This window comes from Amia ocellicauda, chromosome 11, assembly GCF_036373705.1.
Source record: "Amia ocellicauda isolate fAmiCal2 chromosome 11, fAmiCal2.hap1, whole genome shotgun sequence".
NCBI lineage: Eukaryota > Metazoa > Chordata > Actinopteri > Amiiformes > Amiidae > Amia > Amia ocellicauda.
Window position 1 is genome coordinate 15,494 of NC_089860.1, and position 17,515 is coordinate 33,008.

At 45.3% G+C, this 17,515-nt stretch overlaps 5 non-coding genes across 5 annotated transcripts; all 5 read right to left on the bottom strand.

The window, feature by feature from the left end:
• Nucleotides 1–1,524: 1,524 nt before the first annotated feature.
• trnav-aac (transfer RNA valine (anticodon AAC)) lies at nucleotides 1,525–1,597 on the bottom strand. Its single transcript has one exon. It is a non-coding gene; the product is annotated as a tRNA-Val (tRNA).
• An 872-nt stretch (nucleotides 1,598–2,469) lies between these two features.
• trnav-cac (transfer RNA valine (anticodon CAC)) lies at nucleotides 2,470–2,542 on the bottom strand. Its single transcript has one exon. It is a non-coding gene; the product is annotated as a tRNA-Val (tRNA).
• Nucleotides 2,543–4,083: 1,541 nt separating this feature from the next.
• trnav-aac (transfer RNA valine (anticodon AAC)) lies at nucleotides 4,084–4,156 on the bottom strand. Its single transcript has one exon. It is a non-coding gene; the product is annotated as a tRNA-Val (tRNA).
• Nucleotides 4,157–10,761: 6,605 nt separating this feature from the next.
• Nucleotides 10,762–10,834, bottom strand: trnav-cac (transfer RNA valine (anticodon CAC)). Its single transcript has one exon. It is a non-coding gene; the product is annotated as a tRNA-Val (tRNA).
• Nucleotides 10,835–14,182: 3,348 nt separating this feature from the next.
• On the bottom strand, nucleotides 14,183–14,255 carry trnav-aac (transfer RNA valine (anticodon AAC)). The gene has a single exon. It is a non-coding gene; the product is annotated as a tRNA-Val (tRNA).
• Between the last annotated feature and the right edge of the window lie 3,260 nt (nucleotides 14,256–17,515).

Here is a 17,515-nt window from a genome sequence, read left to right on the forward strand (position 1 = left end):
AACCTCTAACAGGCTGCAGATATATACTCACAGCTATCAGATACCGGGGCTGACGGCCTTTCAGATTCTTGAAAGGTTACGGTTCTCGAAGGTAAAACGAAACAAGCCCTCGATGTGGAAGGCCTTTCGTTGTCTCGAACCACATTTCTTAATACTGTTAGACAGGATAATTTTTTTAAATTAACAAAACTGGACTCAAACATCTTACAGAATCGTTATACAAACAAACAGGGGTTTAGTTCTTACCCGGTCGGCAGACAGCCTGTCTAGGGATAACCACTTCTCTTGGTCGATCCTCGGAGACATTAATCACAGGCCTTTCGATAGTTTCTGTGTAATTAAAGAGACCGGCATTAATATATATTAAAACGTTTTCATAACTCTAATGAGCCGCTTCAAAACCACACACACCCATGCATAAGAACCCATGAGCGCAAACACAAAATTCTTACCGTCGTTGTTCCAGATGATCTCCTCAGCGTTGGAAATGAACTCCTGTTGACTGGCTGAAAAATAATTTTACAGAACTTAAAACAGATGTTATAGCCTTATTTACAATACATGCACACAACACGCTCTGAGTCAATGAAAATAATCTGAAGACTTGCCTAAAAACTCGTTTAAATCGAATCGCTGATGTTGTTTCCGGACATTGTTGATCTTTAGTCTTAAATCGAAAGGTAAGTATGAGTCTGTCGAGCTGAAGACCAGACCTTCATACTTATACTGATGGCCACATGCCGGATCTGCTTGTAAGGCATTGTTCTGGTCTGGCCTTTGTGCCGCCCTGTTACCAATTAACATATCAAAACCAACCAATAAAATGACACTGCATCAAATTTCAAATAGAAACCAAGATGGAGACGATCTCTCTCCTCTCTACTCTAAACTTTTATTAGAACCTTTTGGTCTCTCAAAAAAACATTTTTAAGCATCAAGACCTATAGTCAACAACCACTAAGAATATTTCAGGCCTTTATAAGCACTAAAAAACAACCTGAGCCTAGAAAATAACTATAAAGATCTAAAATAACTAGCGCTTTTACAGTGATTTTTTTTTTTTTTTAATAGCGATGCTTTGTTTGGTATTAAACAAGTCACAAACTACTCAGAACAGCGTTTATCCCCGCAAAAGAGATATTTGGGTTTATTTTACAAAGCTTATAAATTATATAGGTTAAAAGTATTCTGAATGTTTTGATATCACACGCCATACCAACTGTTGTCTTCTACACCTTACGGTAGCAACAAATCTAACTACTGCTTTACTTTAACAATAATAATGACGGCGACCACGATGACAACAAGAACAACAACAACAAGAACAACAACAACAACATCATCATCATCATCATCATCAGATTTTAATTAAAAGTGGCTACACCAGCGTTTACAATTTCAACCTGTCGACGGACGGACGCTCTGAGTGCATCGATTGCGGGCACTCCAATGAAGAAAAGACACCCACCGCCTCCGGGGAACCACGAGGGCAAGCATGACGAAAAGGGCCAGCCCACAGTAGGCTGTTTCCGCCCGGTTTCGAACCGGGGACCTTTCGCGCGTTAGGCGAACGTGATAACCGCTACACTACGGAAACTGACACTGCTGCCTCTTGCTTCAAATGGTTACCGTTAAAGCCTGCTGGTAAAACGGGCTCAGGTGTTTCAGGTCGGCTAGGCTGTGAGATGTCGTCTGAAGTGCGGCGAAAGGATGCCATTTTCACTAACCTGTTTGGCATTGCTAAAGGGCACATCAGGACACTTCGGAAACTCTTTTAAAGGCAGGACGCCCTGCGCTCTGACAGTGCCTGCACTTAGCCCAACAAGGTGATGCTGAATGGCTTGTTCAAACGTCTGGTGGTCTTCCTTCACCACCAGACTATCAGAGCTATTGTGCCTTCTACACCTTACGGTAGCAACAAATCTAACTACTGCTTTACTTTAACATTAATAATGACGGCGACTACGACGACAACAAGAATAACAACAAAAACATCATCATCATCAGATTTTAATTAAAAGTGGCTACACCAGCGTTTACAATTTCAACCTGTCGACGGACGGACGCTCTGAGTGCACCGATTTCGGGACACTTCGGAAACTCTTTCAAAGGCAGGACGACCTGCGCTCTGACAGTGCCTGCGTTTAGCCCAACAAGGTGATGCTGAATGGCTTGTTCAAACGGCTGGTGGTCTTCCGTCACCACCAGACTATCAGAGCTATACTGCGCCTTCAACTAGATAAGAGTAACAGCAATGTCGCCGATCCTGCTACGGTCGTATTGTAACAGCAACAACATGTATCGATTTTAAAAGTGTCAGTTCCAGTGCCTCACAAAGCTACCCTTCTGCGATCGTTTGTTCTCAAGGTCAGGATTTCTTGCCACTCCGAGGAAGAGAAAACGACGGCCGGCCTTGGAGCAGAGAGATGGCGACGGGTAACACGGCACTGGCACGCGTGCACCGCGGGTTGTTTCCGCCCGGTTTCGAACCAGGGACCTTTCGCGTGTGAGGCGCACGTGATAGCCACTACACTACGGAAACCGACCCGTCCTGGTGTTTCAAATGGCTCCCATCGAAGCCGGCTGGTAAAACGCGCACAGGGGTTTCCCGTGGGCCAGCCTGTGAGATAAAGGTTTCTATTTTCACTGACCTATTTTGCATTGCTCAAGGGCACATCAGGACACTTTGGAAACTCTTTCAAAGGAAGAACGCCCTGAGCTATGACAAGACTTACACTTACCCCAACAAGGTGATGCTCAATGGCTTGTTCAAACAGCTGCTGCTCGTCTTGTGCCACCATCAGACAATCACAGAGCTATTGTGCCTTCTACACCTTACGGTAGCTACAAATCTAACTACTGCTTTACTTTAACAATAATAATGACGGCGACCACGACGACAACAAGAAAAACAAGAACAACAACAACAACAAGAACAAGAACAAGAACAACAACATCATCATCATCATCATCATCATATTTTAATTAAAAGTGGCTACACCAGCGTTTACAATTTCAACCTGTCGACGGACGGACGCTCTGAGTGCACCGATTTCGGGACACTTAGGAAACTCTATCAAAGGCAGGTCGCCCTGCGCTCTGACAGTGCCTGCACTTAGCCCAACAAGGTGATGCTGAATGGCTTGTTCAAACGGCTGGAGGTCTTCCGTCACCACCAGACTATCAGAGCTATACTGCGCCTTCGACTACATAAGAGTAACAGCAATGTCGCTGATCCTGCTACGGTCGTATTGTAACAGCTACAACATGTATCGATTTTAAAAGTGTGAGTTCCAGCGCCTCGCAAAGCTACCCTTCTGCGATCGTTTGTTTTTAAGGTCAGGATTTCTTGCCACTCCGAGGAAGAGAAAACGACGGCCGGCCTTGGGGCAGAGAGAAGGCGACGGGTAACATGGCACTGGCACGCGTGCACCGCGGGTTGTTTCCGCCCGGTTTCGAACCGGGGACCTTTCGCGTGTGAGGCAAACGTGATAGCCACTACACTACGGAAAACAACTCGTCCTGGTGTTTCGAATGGCTTCCATCGAACCAGGCTGATAAAACGCGCACAGGCGTTTCCCGTGGGCCAGCCTGTGAGATAAAGGTTTCTATTTTCACTGACCTATTTTGCATTGCTAAAGGGCACATCAGGACACTTTGGAAACTCTTTCAAAGGCAGGACGCCCTGCGCTCTGACAGTGCCTGCACTTAGCCCAACAAGGTGATGCTGAATGGCTTGTTCAAACGTCTGGTGGTCTTCCTTCACCACCAGACTATCAGAGCTATTGTGCCTTCTACACCTTACGGTAGCAACAAATCTAACTACTGCTTTACTTTAACAATAATAATGACGGCGACTACGACGACAACAAGAACAACAAGAACAACAACAACAACAACATCATCATCATCATCATCAGATTTTAATTAAAAGTGGCTACACCAGCGTTTACAATTTCAACCTGTCGACGGACGGATGCTCTGAGAGCACCGATTTCGGGCACTCCAATGAAGAAAAGCCACCCACCGCCTGCGGGGAACCACGAGGGCAAGCAGGACGAAAAGGGCCGGCCCAAAGCAGGCTGTTTCCACCCGGTTTCGAACCGGGGACCTTTCGCGCGTTAGGCGAATGTGATAACCGCTACACTACGGAAACTGACAACGCCACCTCTTGCTTCAAACGGTTACCGTAGGAGCCTGCTGGTAAAACGGGCTCAGGCGTTTCAGGTCGGCTAGACTGTGAGATGGCGTCTGAAGTGCCGCGAAATGATGCCATTTTCACAGACCTGTTTGGCATTGCTAAAGGGCACATCAGGACACTTCGGAAACTCTTTCAAAGGCAGGACGCCCTGCGCTCTGACAGTGCCTGCACTTAACCCAACAAGGTGATGCTGAATGGCTTGTTCAAACGGCTGGTGGTCTTCCGTCACCACCAGACTATGAGAGCTATACTGCGCCTTCAACTACATAAGAGTAGATAGTAGGGTTTTTTGGGCGCGGCCTATTTTGTTATGACGTATGCCCTAAGCTTATTAATATTCCTACGTCATAATTGGGGGGCGTGATTTTAGGTAGAGTTATTTCCTTAATTATTCCTACGTCATATCCGTCAGAAAGTGTACACCCATAAAACCCTGAACAACAAGGCCACCCATAAATACCCCCACCCCTCTGAAGGCAACGCCCCGAAACTCTCCTCTCTATTTAAGAACCCGCGCTTCTTTTAGGCAATACCTCTTCAATTCTCAGCTTCTGAAACATCCCGCTTCTTCAACATGTCCAGCGACATCAACATGAAACCCCGCAAGAAACAATCCCGGGCAAGGGTTCCTGTACTCACCAATTTGAAGATTGAACGCTCCTGGGTGTTGTTCTGGGGGGCTCGACGGGGTTACCGCTTTAAAAGGGATCCCAGCTATGTTGGAGTGGAGCTTCTTGCTTTGGGAGAGAAGGAGGGTACGTTGGAACCTTTTGAGACGGTAATTGAATACTCTTATGAGGACTGGTTGAAGGTGATGGCCTGGAGAGATCTGGGGCTTGTGGATAAGACTCTAGAAGGCTTGCAAGAGGGTCCAAGAGAATGCGAAATGGAGTCTCCGACTCAGGGTTTTGAAAGGTGTGAATGGGAAAGCTTGCAGAACTACGACAGACGACGTGTGGGGTTTTGGAGGGGGGTCTGACGGCTCAGGGGCTACTCTCTTCTAAGAGGGCGGTGTGTCGTGACGTAGTGAAGAGATAGGATAAAAGGTGCAACAATTCATTCATGGTTTAAAATTAAAGAGAATGTCTTACCCGAAAGCTGCGGACGTCGACAGGCTCTACAGGCCTCTTCAAACCCGGGATCACCCCTGGTTCTATTCCCCAGATTTTGTATACACTCTGGAACCCTTTGACTGTGGTTACTCTCCAAGACCTCAGACCCCGGTCCCTCAGGACGAAACAACATGCGGTGCGATGGATGTCCAAATGAGTCTCGGGGATCCCCAGCCTCTGGAGCTCATGGAGGGCCTCGATTTTGCCGAACTGTCTACCGTCTGTGCGTCTCAGGAGGGGGTCAGTCCAATGGATGGAGAAACACCCCACAAACCACCAGGCGACCCAATGAGCATCGGACTGTCCCGGGGGCGTGATGAAGACGCAGGATTTATGCCCGGGGTATGTGACCAAGTAAGCAGAGTGGTTAAAAGCACCCTGGTGTATATTCTGAGTGCTCTCATCGACCGAGCTCTGAAAGAAGTCTGTCGGGGGTGTGAAGTGAATCACCCCAGTCAGTTGAGACACAGTTGTTTGTTTGAACCAGACCGTTACTATTTCCTGTTCTATTTCAATGTGTTTTACAGAAGACTGAACAAACCGTGGCTGAAACCGGCACTAATCAAGGCGCTCTCTTACTCCCACATACATGTCACTGTGGGACAAGTCCAGAAAATCATAGATGAGATTTTGCTGGAGCTGAAAAAGGAGCCGTTTATAATAGAGAAACTTGGGCAGCTGCTCAATGACCTGGATGAGCCGAGTAGAAAAACCGCTGGCAAGCTAAAAGCTTATTTCTTCCGTAAAGAAGTTAAAGCTGGGGGCAGCGACGAAGAATTCGACATCTACGCCACTGATTCAGACTCTGACCTGAACTAAGGGACTTTGAACATGGGGAATGTTCTGGACTGCTTCTGCAACTGGTTCTGTCATCAACACTCTGCAGCTAACCTGAGAGCGCTATTACACCATGTGCTTGACAGAAAAGTAGCCAACGCGAGCCTTTTCTCTACAGATTTAACCATCGATGAGGATCAACTTTCAAACCTGGAAAAGTTAATGGCTGCTGTAACAAAGACCGGGGGGTACGAACACTGGGATGAAGCGCTCAAGGGGGCCAAGAATGATATTAGGCCATTTCATCAACATCTGTATGACCTTTTACTGAGCATGTTTAATACACCTCTGTTTACTTTTAAAATAGGTCATATTGTTGTTTTATTTACATATGTAACTGAGGTGTGTGCCTACAAGATAAAGAAACAGGTATATTTGTTGATATAGATCAAGTAACCAATCATCTGATTTCTTTTTGTCTGGACCGTAGAAAAAATTGTTGTGTATGTTATACTTTTCTCAAATGTCTAAAAAGGGGTATCTGCTCTCCTGAAGTTGAATAAAAAACCTTGTATAAAAACTTTGCGCATAGTGTGGGTCTGTGTGGTTATTTGACAGAATGACTCGGCAAGCTCCCCAAATGCAGGAACTATACTACAACCCAGCCAAGATTGGGGGTTTGGCGGGTAAGAAGGGTTTTCAAAGAGGACTCGCTGAGGCCGGAGTGAAGGTTAATGATGTGGTTGTTTCAGAATGGTTACGGGAACAAGACGCCTATACCTTACATAAACCTCTCAGGATTAACTTTAAAAGAAACCGCGTATATGCAACTGACATAGACTCACAATGGCAAATGGATCTAGTCGATATGTCAAATTTATCAAAACATAACAATGGTCACAAATTGATGTTGATGTGTATCGATGTGTTATCAAAATATGCCTGGGCTCGCATTCTACATAATAAAACAGGTCGGGCGGTGACAAGGGCCTTTGAGGATATATTGTCCCAGGGTCGATGTCCTAAAAAACTGCAGACTGATAAAGGAAAAGAGTTTCTCAACAGAGAATTTCAGAATCTACTGAAGAGACACAAAATACATCATTTCACCACCGGTAATGAGCTTAGGGCATCGGTAGTGGAGAGGTTTAACCGCACCATAAAGACCAAAATGTGGAGATATTTTACAGCGGTCAACACGTTCAAGTATTTTGATAAAGTTCAGGATTTTATCGATGCTTACAACCAAGGGTATCACACCAGTATTAAAATGAAGCCTAAAGATGTTGATCAAAGTAATTCTTTTAAGGTCTATAAAAAATTATACGGACCATTTATTAAGAAGGGAAAAACTACTTATAAGTTCAACATCGGTGATGTGGTTCGCGTTTCAAAGCTAAGGAGTACTTTTGCCAAAGGTTATGAAGAAACATTTTCTGACGAATATTTTACAGTTACCGAACAGTTGGCTAGAGACCCACCCGTGTACCGGTTAAAAGACTATGACGGGGAGGATATAGAAGGAACGTTTTACGAAGCCGAGTTACAAAAAATTATTGTGGGTAAAGACAGTGTATACAGAGTTGAAAAGATATTAGCTGAAAAAACCCAGAACCGGAAAAAATATGTGTTGATGAAATGGCTTGGATGGCCTGAAAAGTTCAATAGTTGGGTCCCGGAACAACAGGTTTGCGATATTCAATCCTTATAACAACTTGCCCGCGGGTGTGTTGTGGGCATTACTTTCGATACTCAAGATGGAATCAGGAGGCTTCTACGTGACTCTACCCAGTAACGCCTCTCTCGATATATACCCTAAAAATGAAATATCCAGTTACACGGTACAATTTGGAAAATCTATAGATCTAAGGGGGTCGTGGGAAGTGGGGTTGGCGGAAATACAGTATCCTTACACTTGGGCTGTTTTACAAGATAAGGATGCCACCTTCGCCATTTTTGATGATGTTAAAAAGAGTCAATGGACATTCACGATACAAGGAGGTTATTATGACAATGTGGATAAAATATTAGATGAGATGCATAAACAGTTCTCAGAAGGCACCCCCAACATCAAGCTATATTACAACCCTATTAAAAACAGAGTGTACAAGGTGTCAAAACCAGGTATTAGCATTCAAACCAGCGGCCAACTGGGGCGTATATTTGGGATCTATTCTGACACAGAGAGCAGGTTCTCAGAAGTGGTGGGGCGGCTTTTACACTCTTTATGTGTATACGGATATCATAACCCACCAGAGGGTCGGGGATAGTTATGTCCCCCTTTTGAGAAATGTACTTATTAAAGGTAAAAGCAATGACATGGTCACAATTACTTATGACAAGCCACACTACGTACCAGTCTCAAAGACCCAATTTGACAACATCACGATCGAAGTAAAATCGGATCAGAATATCAACGTACCCTTCCGCTTCAGTAAAGTTATTGTCAAACTACATTTTCGACCCCTGAAACAGTTTGTACATTATTAAAATGGCTACCTCGAGGGGTTATGTAGATCCTAGCGCCTATGTGGATTATTACAAGATGCAAGCCGGGAACGGCTTGCCCGGTTTTGTAGGAGCCCCCACAATGTATGGCGCCGGTCTAGGAGGACTCTTTCATGGTCTCTTTAGAATGGCCGTACCCCTGCTTAAGAGAGGCTTTGCTATAGCCAGACCCCACTTGAAATCAGCGGCTAAAAATATTGTTAGTGACGTGTTCACCAATGTTATGAACCGGGCAGCTAGCCATGAGCATCAGGAGGGTTCGGGTCTCATGGTAATGGCGAGGAGGGGGGGTAAAAGAAGAAACAGCATGTGTCCACCAGGGCGACGAAGATCCGTGGCTAACAAAAAACGAAGAATCTCTCATTCTCCAACATATCGTGGAAACACTCGGAGAAGGAAGCAGCACAAGAAAAAACCTGCAAAAAGAAAGTCTCAAAGAAAGAAAAATAGAGCCTCAGGATACATCTTTTAAACATGTCTTTTGTCAACAGTCTATCGGAAGAATGCGTCAAATCAGAACTGGATCTGTTTACAGTTCCATACACTCAAACGAGTATAGATAAGATCATATATGTAGAGATTCCCCCTCTTTCTGCAATTTCAGACACGGCCCCTCTGGAGTTTTTTATAGCTGGCAATGGCGAGGATTATATTGATTTGAATAACACATTTATTTTAATGAACTGTAAAGTGACTGATTAGGATGGCGATGCAATCGAGAAGACGGCCAACGCTGGGGTCATCAATTAATCAATTACCCGGTGGCCACCATGTTTTCACAGGTGGATGTGACCCTGGGAGATCGGCTCATTAGTCAAAGCAGCAATACTTACCCCTATAGAGTCATGATGGAGTGTATCCTTAATTATAGTGAGGAGACCCTAAGCAAACAGTTCAGCCCCGGCCTTCTCTTCAAAGACATCCCGGAAGCTATGGACGACAAGGATCCAGAGGGACTCAATAAGGGTTTGCAAAAAAGATCGGCCTCTTCAACAGAAGGGAGGACCTTTGAGCTAATGGGGCATATCCATGCAGACATATTTTTCCAAGAAAAACTCATGCTCAACGGGGTAGACATTAAAATTAAAATGATCCGTAGTAAAAGTGCTTTTTGTCTGATGACCCCTGATACGGAAAAATATAAACTGACCATATTATCGGCCTCGCTGTTTGTGAAATAAGTGTCCGTCTCCCCGGCGGTTAAACTAGGACACGCGCTGGCGTTAGTGACGGCAAACGCCAAGTACCCGATCGAAAGAGTCTATATGAAAGTCCACAGTATCCCCGCAGGGACACGGGTGATGAACCAGGAAAATCTGTTTCTAGGACAGCTCCCAAAACAGGTTATTATAGGTCTCGTGGATAATGATGCATTTACCGGGGTTTACAACAAGAACACCTTTAACTTTAAACATTATAACGCGGAATTTATAGCATTGTACGTCGATGGTGTGCAGGTTCCATCCAGACCTTTTCAACCTGACTTTGAAAACGGCAATGCGGTTCGTGAATATTACAGTCTAGTACTGGCTACGGGTCGCCATCTCAAGGATCAAACTCTGCTGATCGATCGCCGGGAATACTGCAGCGGTTACACCCTGTATGGTTTTAACCTGACCCCTGACGAAGAGTGTGGACAACATATTTCACTGATGAAGACGGGCAATATGCGTTTGGAGATGCGTTTCAAGCAGCCTCTACCACACACTGTAAATATGGTCGTGTATGCTGTGTTTGACAACATTATTGAGGTGAATCAGAGGAGAAACGTTCCGTATGATTATTATTAAAATGAACACCAGAGAGCTCAACCACATCATGAATGCCCTGGCCGGCTCACGGAAACTGTTTCAAGGAGTCTACGCCTGCGATCAGCTGCCTAAATTTAAGATCAAGAATTTACCTGCAATGTACATAATCAACACACACCCTAAAAATATGCCCGGAGAACATTGGCTGGCTATTTATCTAAGGGAGGACCACCGTGGTGAATTTTTTGATTCCTATGCAAACCCCCCGGATTTCAGACCTTTCCCTCGGAAGATCAATAACTTTCTGCTCAACAACTGTCAAGAAACCATTTACAGCGGTCGTCAAGTACAAAGTCTTCAGACCTTCACTTGTGGTCAGCACTGTGTGCACTAGCACGCATGCACCGCGGGTTGTTTCCGCCCGGTTTCAAACCAGGGACCTTTCGCGTGTGAGGCGAACGTGATAGCCACTACACTACGGAAACCGACCTGTCCTGGTGTTTCGAATGGCTCCCATCGAAGCCGGCTGGTAAAACGCGCACAGGCGTTCCCCGTGGGCCAGCCTGTGAGATAAAGGTTTCTACACTCACCTAAAGGATTATTAGGAACACCTGTTCAATAACCAACCAATCATATGGCAGTTGCTTCAATGCATTTAGGGGTGTGGTCCTGGTCAAGACAATCTCCTGAACTCCAAACTGAAAGTCTGAATGGGAAAGAAAGGTGATTTAAGCAATTTTGAGCGTGGCATGGTTGTTGGTGCCAGACGGGCTGGTCTGAGTATTTCACAATCTGCTCAGTTACTGGGATTTTCACGCACAACCATTTCTAGGGTTTACAAAGAATGGTGTGAAAAGGGAAAAACATCCAGTATGCGGCAGTCCTGTGGGCGAAAATGCCTTGTTGATGCTAGAGGTCAGAGGAGAATGGGCCGACTGATTCAAGCTGATAGAAGAGCAACTTTGACTGAAATAACCACTCGTTACAACCGAGGTATGCAGCAAAGCATTTGTGAAGCCACAACACGTACAACCTTGAGGCGGATGGGCTACAACAGCAGAAGACCCCACCGGGTACCACTCATCTCCACTACAAATAGGAAAAAGAGGCTACAATTTGCACAAACTCACCAAAATTGGACAGTTGTTGCCTGGTCTGATGAGTCTCGATTTCTGTTGAGACATTCAGATGGTAGAGTCAGAATTTGACGTAAACAGAATGAGAACATGGATCCATCATGCCTTGTTACCACTGTGCAGGCTGGTGGTGGTGGTGTAATGGTGTGGGGGATGTTTTCTTGGCACACTTTAGGCTCCTTAGTGCCAATTGGGCATCGTTTAAATGCCACGGCCTACCTGAGCATTGTTTCTGACCATGTCCATCCCTTTATGACCACCATGTACCCATCCTCTGATGGCTACTTCCAGCAGGATAATGCACCATGTCACAAAGGTTGAATCATTTCAAATTGGTTTCTTGAACATGACAATGAGTTCACTGTACTAAACTGGCCCCCACAGTCACCAGATCTCAACCCAATAGAGCATCTTTGGGATGTGGTGGAACGGGAGCTTCGTGCCCTGGATGTGCATCCCACAAATCTCCATCAACTGCAAGATGCTATCCTATCAATTTGGGCCAACATTTCTAAAGAATGCTTTCAGCACCTTGTTGAATCAATGCCACGTAGAATTAAGTCAGTTCTGAAGGCGAAAGGGTGTCAAACATAGTATTAGTATGGTGTTCCTAATAATCCTTTAGGTGAGTGTATTTTCACTGACCTATTTTGCATTGCTCAAGGACACATCAGGACACTTTGGAAACTCTTTCAAAGGAAGAACGCCCTGAGCTATGACAAGACTTACACTTACCCCAACAAGGTGATGCTCAATGGCTTGTTCAAACAGCTGCTGCTCGTCTTGTGCCACCATCAGACAATCACAGAGCTATTGTGCCTTCTACACCTTACGGTAGCTTTACTTTAACAATAATAATGACGGCGACCACGACGACAAAAAGAAAAACAAGAACAACAACAACAACAACAAGAACAATAACATCATCATCAGATTTTAATTAAAAGTGGCTACACCAGCGTTTACAATTTCAACCTGTCGACGGACGGACGCTCTGAGTCCAACAATTTCGGGAACTCCAATGAAGAAAAGCCACCTACCGCCTCTGGGGAACCACGAGGGCAAGCAGGACGAAAAGGGCCGGCCCACAGCAGGCTCTTTCCGCCCGGTTTCAAACCGGGGACCTTTCGTGCGTTAGGCGAACGTGATAGCCACTACACTACGGAAACCAACCCGTCCTGGTGTTTCGAATAACTCCTATCGAAGCCGGCTGGTAAAACGCACACAGGCGTTTCCCGTGGGCCAGCCTGTGAGATAAAGGTTTCTATTTTCACTGACCTATTTTGCATTGCTCAAGGGCACATCAGGACACTTTGGAAACTCTTTCAAAGGAAGAACGCCCTGAGCAATGACAAGACTTACACTTACCCCAACAAGGTGATGCTCAATGGCTTGTTCAAACAGCTGCTGCTCGTCTTGTGCCACCATCAGACAATCACAGAGCTATTGTGCCTTCTGCACCTTACGGTAGCAACAAATCTAACTACTGCTTTACTTTAACATTAATAATGACGGCGACTACGACGACAACAAGAACAACAACAACAACAACAACATCAACAAGAACAACAACAACATCATCATCATCATCATCAGATTTTAATTAAAAGTGGCTACACCAGCGTTTACAATTTCAACCTGTCGACGGACGGACGCTCTGAGTGCACCGATTTCGGGATACTTCGGAAACTCTTTCAAAGGCAGGACGCCCTGCGATCAGACAGTGCCTGCACTTAGCCCAACAAGGTGATGCTGAATGGCTTGTTCAAACGGCTGGTGGTCTTCCGTCACCACCAGACTATCAGAGCTATTTTGCGCCTTCAACTACATAAGAGTAACAGCAATGTCACCGATCCTGCTACGGTCGTATTGCAACAGCAACGACATGTATCGATTTTAAAAGTGTCAGTTCCAGCGCCTCGCAAAGCTACCCTTCTGCGATCATTTGTTCTCAAGGTCAGGATTTCTTGCCACTCCGAGGAAGAGAAAACGACGGCCGGCCATGGGGCAGAGAGATGAGGACGGGTAACACGGCACTGGCACGCGTGCACCGCGGGTTGTTTCCGCCCAGTTTCGAACCAGGGACTTCTCGCGTGTGAGGCGAACATGATAGCCACTACACTACAGAAACCAACCTGTCCTGGGGTTTCGATTGGCTCCCATCGAAGCAGGCTGGTAAAACGCGCACAGGCGTTTCCCGTGGGCCTGCCTGTGAGATAAAGGTTTCTATTTTCACTGACCTATATTGCATTGCTCAAGGGCACATCAGGACACTTTGGAAACTCTTTTAAAGGAAGAATGCCCTGAGCTATGACAAGACTTACACTTACCCCAACAAGGTGATGCTCAATGGCTTGTTCAAACAGCTGCTGCTCGTCTTGTGCCACCATCAGACAATCACAGAGCTATTGTGCCTTCTACACCTTACGGTAGCAACAAATCTAACTACTGCTTTACTTTAACAATAATAATGACGGCGACCACGATGACAACAAGAACAACAACAACAACATCATCATCATCATCATCATCAGATTTTAATTAAAAGTGGCTACACCAGCGTTTACAATTTCAACCTGTCGACGGACGGACGCTCTGAGAGCACCGATTTCGGGCACTCCAATGAAGAAAAGCTACCCACCGCCTCCGGGGAACCACGAGGGCAAACAGGACGAAAAGGGCCGGCCCACAGCAGGCTGTTTCCGCCCGGTTTCGAACCGGGGACCTTTCGCGTGTTAGGCGAACGTGATAACCGCTACACTACGGAAACTGACACCGCCACGTCTTGCTTCAAACGGTTACCGTTGAAGCCTGCTGGTAAAACGGGCTCAGGCATTTCAGGTCGGCTAGACTGTGAGATGGCGTCTGAAGTGCCGCGAAAGGATGCCATTTTCACAGACCTGTTTGGCATTGCTAAAGGGCACATCAGGACACTTCGGAAACTCTTTCAAAGGCAGGACGCCCTGCGCTCTGACAGTGCCTGCACTTAGCCCAACAAGGTGATGCTGAATGGCTTGTTCAAACGGCTGGTGGTCTTCCGTCACCACCAGACTATCAGAGCTATACTGCGCCTTCAACTACATAAGAGTAGATAGTAGGGTTTTTTGGGCGCGGCCTATTTTGTTATGACGTATGCCCTAAGCTTATTAATATTCCTACGTCATAATTGGGGGGCGTGATTTTAGGTAGAGTTATTTCCTTAATTATTCCTACGTCATATCCGTCAGAAAGTGTACACCCATAAAACCCTGAACATCAAGGCCACCCATAAATACCCCCACCCCTCTGAAGGCAACGCCCCGAAACTCTCCTCTCTATTTAAGAACCCGCGCTGCTTTTAGGCAATACCTCTTTAATTCTCAGCATCAGAAACATCCCGCTTCTTCAACATGTCCAGCGACATCAACATGAAACCCCGCAAGAAACAATCCCGGGCAAGGGTTCCTGTACTCACCAATTTGAAGATTGAACGCTCCTGGGTGTTGTTCTGGGGGGCTCGACGGGGTTACCGCTTTAAAAGGGATCCCAGCTATGTTGGAGTGGAGCTTTTTGCTTTGGGAGAGAAGGAGGGTACGTTGGAACCTTTTGAGACGGTAATTGAATACTCTTATGAGGACTGGTTGAAGGTGATGGCCTGGAGAGATCTGGGGCTTGTGGATAAGACTCTAGAAGGCTTGCAAGAGGGTCCAAGAGAATGCGAAATGGAGTCTCCGACTCAGGGTTTTGAAAGGTGTGAATGGGAAAGCTTGCAGAACTACGGTAGAGTGGTGAAGAGTCTATCTCTAACTACAGATCGTAAGGTTTTGTTTAGCAGTACCCTGATTACAAACCCTATTGAAGGGGGTGTGGAGGATCCAGAAAAACAGGTTACTGAAATTATGTTTGACGCCGTGGACTGGCCGTTCTTGAAAGAGGTCATAAACTGTATAAATGATGGTTTTGACATCTTGACCAAATGTTCGCAACTGGATTTGGTTAGAAGGAGAATATGCTGGATTATGGATTATATATCCCCCTTGAATGACGACGACGATGATAAAACAGACGACGTGTGGGGTTTTGGAGGGGGGTCTGACGGCTCAGGGGCTACTCTCTTCTAAGAGGGCGGTGTGTCGTGACGTAGTGAAGAGATAGGATAAAAGGCGCAACAATTCAATCATGGTTTAAAATTAAAGAGAATGTCTTACCTGAAAGCTGCGGACGTCGACAGGCTCTACAGGCCTCTTCAAACCCGGGATCACCCCTGGTTCTATTCCCCAGATTTTGTATACACTCTGGAACCCTTTGACTGCGGTTACTCTCCAAGACCTCAGACCCTGGACTGCTTCTGCAACTGGTTCTGTCATCAACACTCTGCAGCTAACCTGAGAGCGCTATTACACCATGTGCTTGACAGAAAAGTAGCCAACGCGAGCCTTTTCTCTACAGATTTAACCATCGATGAGGATCAACTTTCAAACCTGGAAAAGTTAATGGCTGCTGTAACAAAGACCGGGGGGTACGAACACTGGGATGAAGCGCTCAAGGGGGCCAAGAATGATATTAGGCCATTTCATCAACATCTGTATGACCTTTTACTGAGCATGTTTAATACACCTCTGTTTACTTTTAAAATAGGTCATATTGTTGTTTTATTTACATATGTAACTGAGGTGTGTGCCTACAAGATAAAGAAACAGGTATATTTGTTGATATAGATCAAGTAACCAATCATCTGATTTCTTTTTGTCTGGACCGTAGAAAAAATTGTTGTGTATGTTATACTTTTCTCAAATGTCTAAAAAGGGGTATCTGCTCTCCTGAAGTTGAATAAAAAACCTTGTATAAAAACTTTGCGCATAGTGTGGGTCTGTGTGGTTATTTGACAGAATGACTCGGCAAGCTCCCCAAATGCAGGAACTATACTACAACCCAGCCAAGATTGGGGGTTTGGCGGGTAAGAAGGGTTTTCAAAGAGGACTCGCTGAGGCCGGAGTGAAGGTTAATGATGTGGTTGTTTCAGAATGGTTACGGGAACAAGACGCCTATACCTTACATAAACCTCTCAGGATTAACTTTAAAAGAAACCGCGTATATGCAACTGACATAGACTCACAATGGCAAATGGATCTAGTCGATATGTCAAATTTATCAAAACATAACAATGGTCACAAATTGATGTTGATGTGTATCGATGTGTTATCAAAATATGCCTGGGCTCGCATTCTACATAATAAAACAGGTCGGGCGGTGACAAGGGCCTTTGAGGATATATTGTCCCAGGGTCGATGTCCTAAAAAACTGCAGACTGATAAAGGAAAAGAGTTTCTCAACAGAGAATTTCAGAATCTACTGAAGAGACACAAAATACATCATTTCACCACCGGTAATGAGCTTAAGGCATCGGTAGTGGAGAGGTTTAACCGCACCATAAAGACCAAAATGTGGAGATATTTTACAGCGGTCAACACGTTCAAGTATTTTGATAAAGTTCAGGATTTTATCGATACTTACAACCAAGGGTATCACACCAGTATTAAAATGAAGCCTATAGATGTGGATCAAAGTAATTCTTTTAAGGTCTATAAAAAATTATACGGACCATTTATTAAGAAGGGAAAAACTACTTATAAGTTCAACATCTGTGATGTGGTTCGCGTTTCAAAGCTAAGGAGTACTTTTACAGTTACCAAACAGTTGGCTAGAGACCCCCCCGTGTACCGGTTAAAAGACTATGACGGGGAGAATATAGAAGGAACGTTTTACGAAGCCGAGTTACAAAAAATTATTGTGGGTAAAGACAGTGTATACAGAGTTGAAAAGATATTAGCTGAAAAAACCCAGAACCGGAAAAAATATGTGTTGATGAAATGGCTTGGATGGCCTGAAAAGTTCAATAGTTGGGTCCCGGAACAACAGGTTTGCGATATTCAATCCTTATAACAACTTGCCCGCGGGTGTGTTGGGGGCATTACTTTCGATACTCAAGATCGAATCAGGAGGCTTCTACGTGACTCTACCCAGTAACGCCTCTCTCGATATATACCCTAA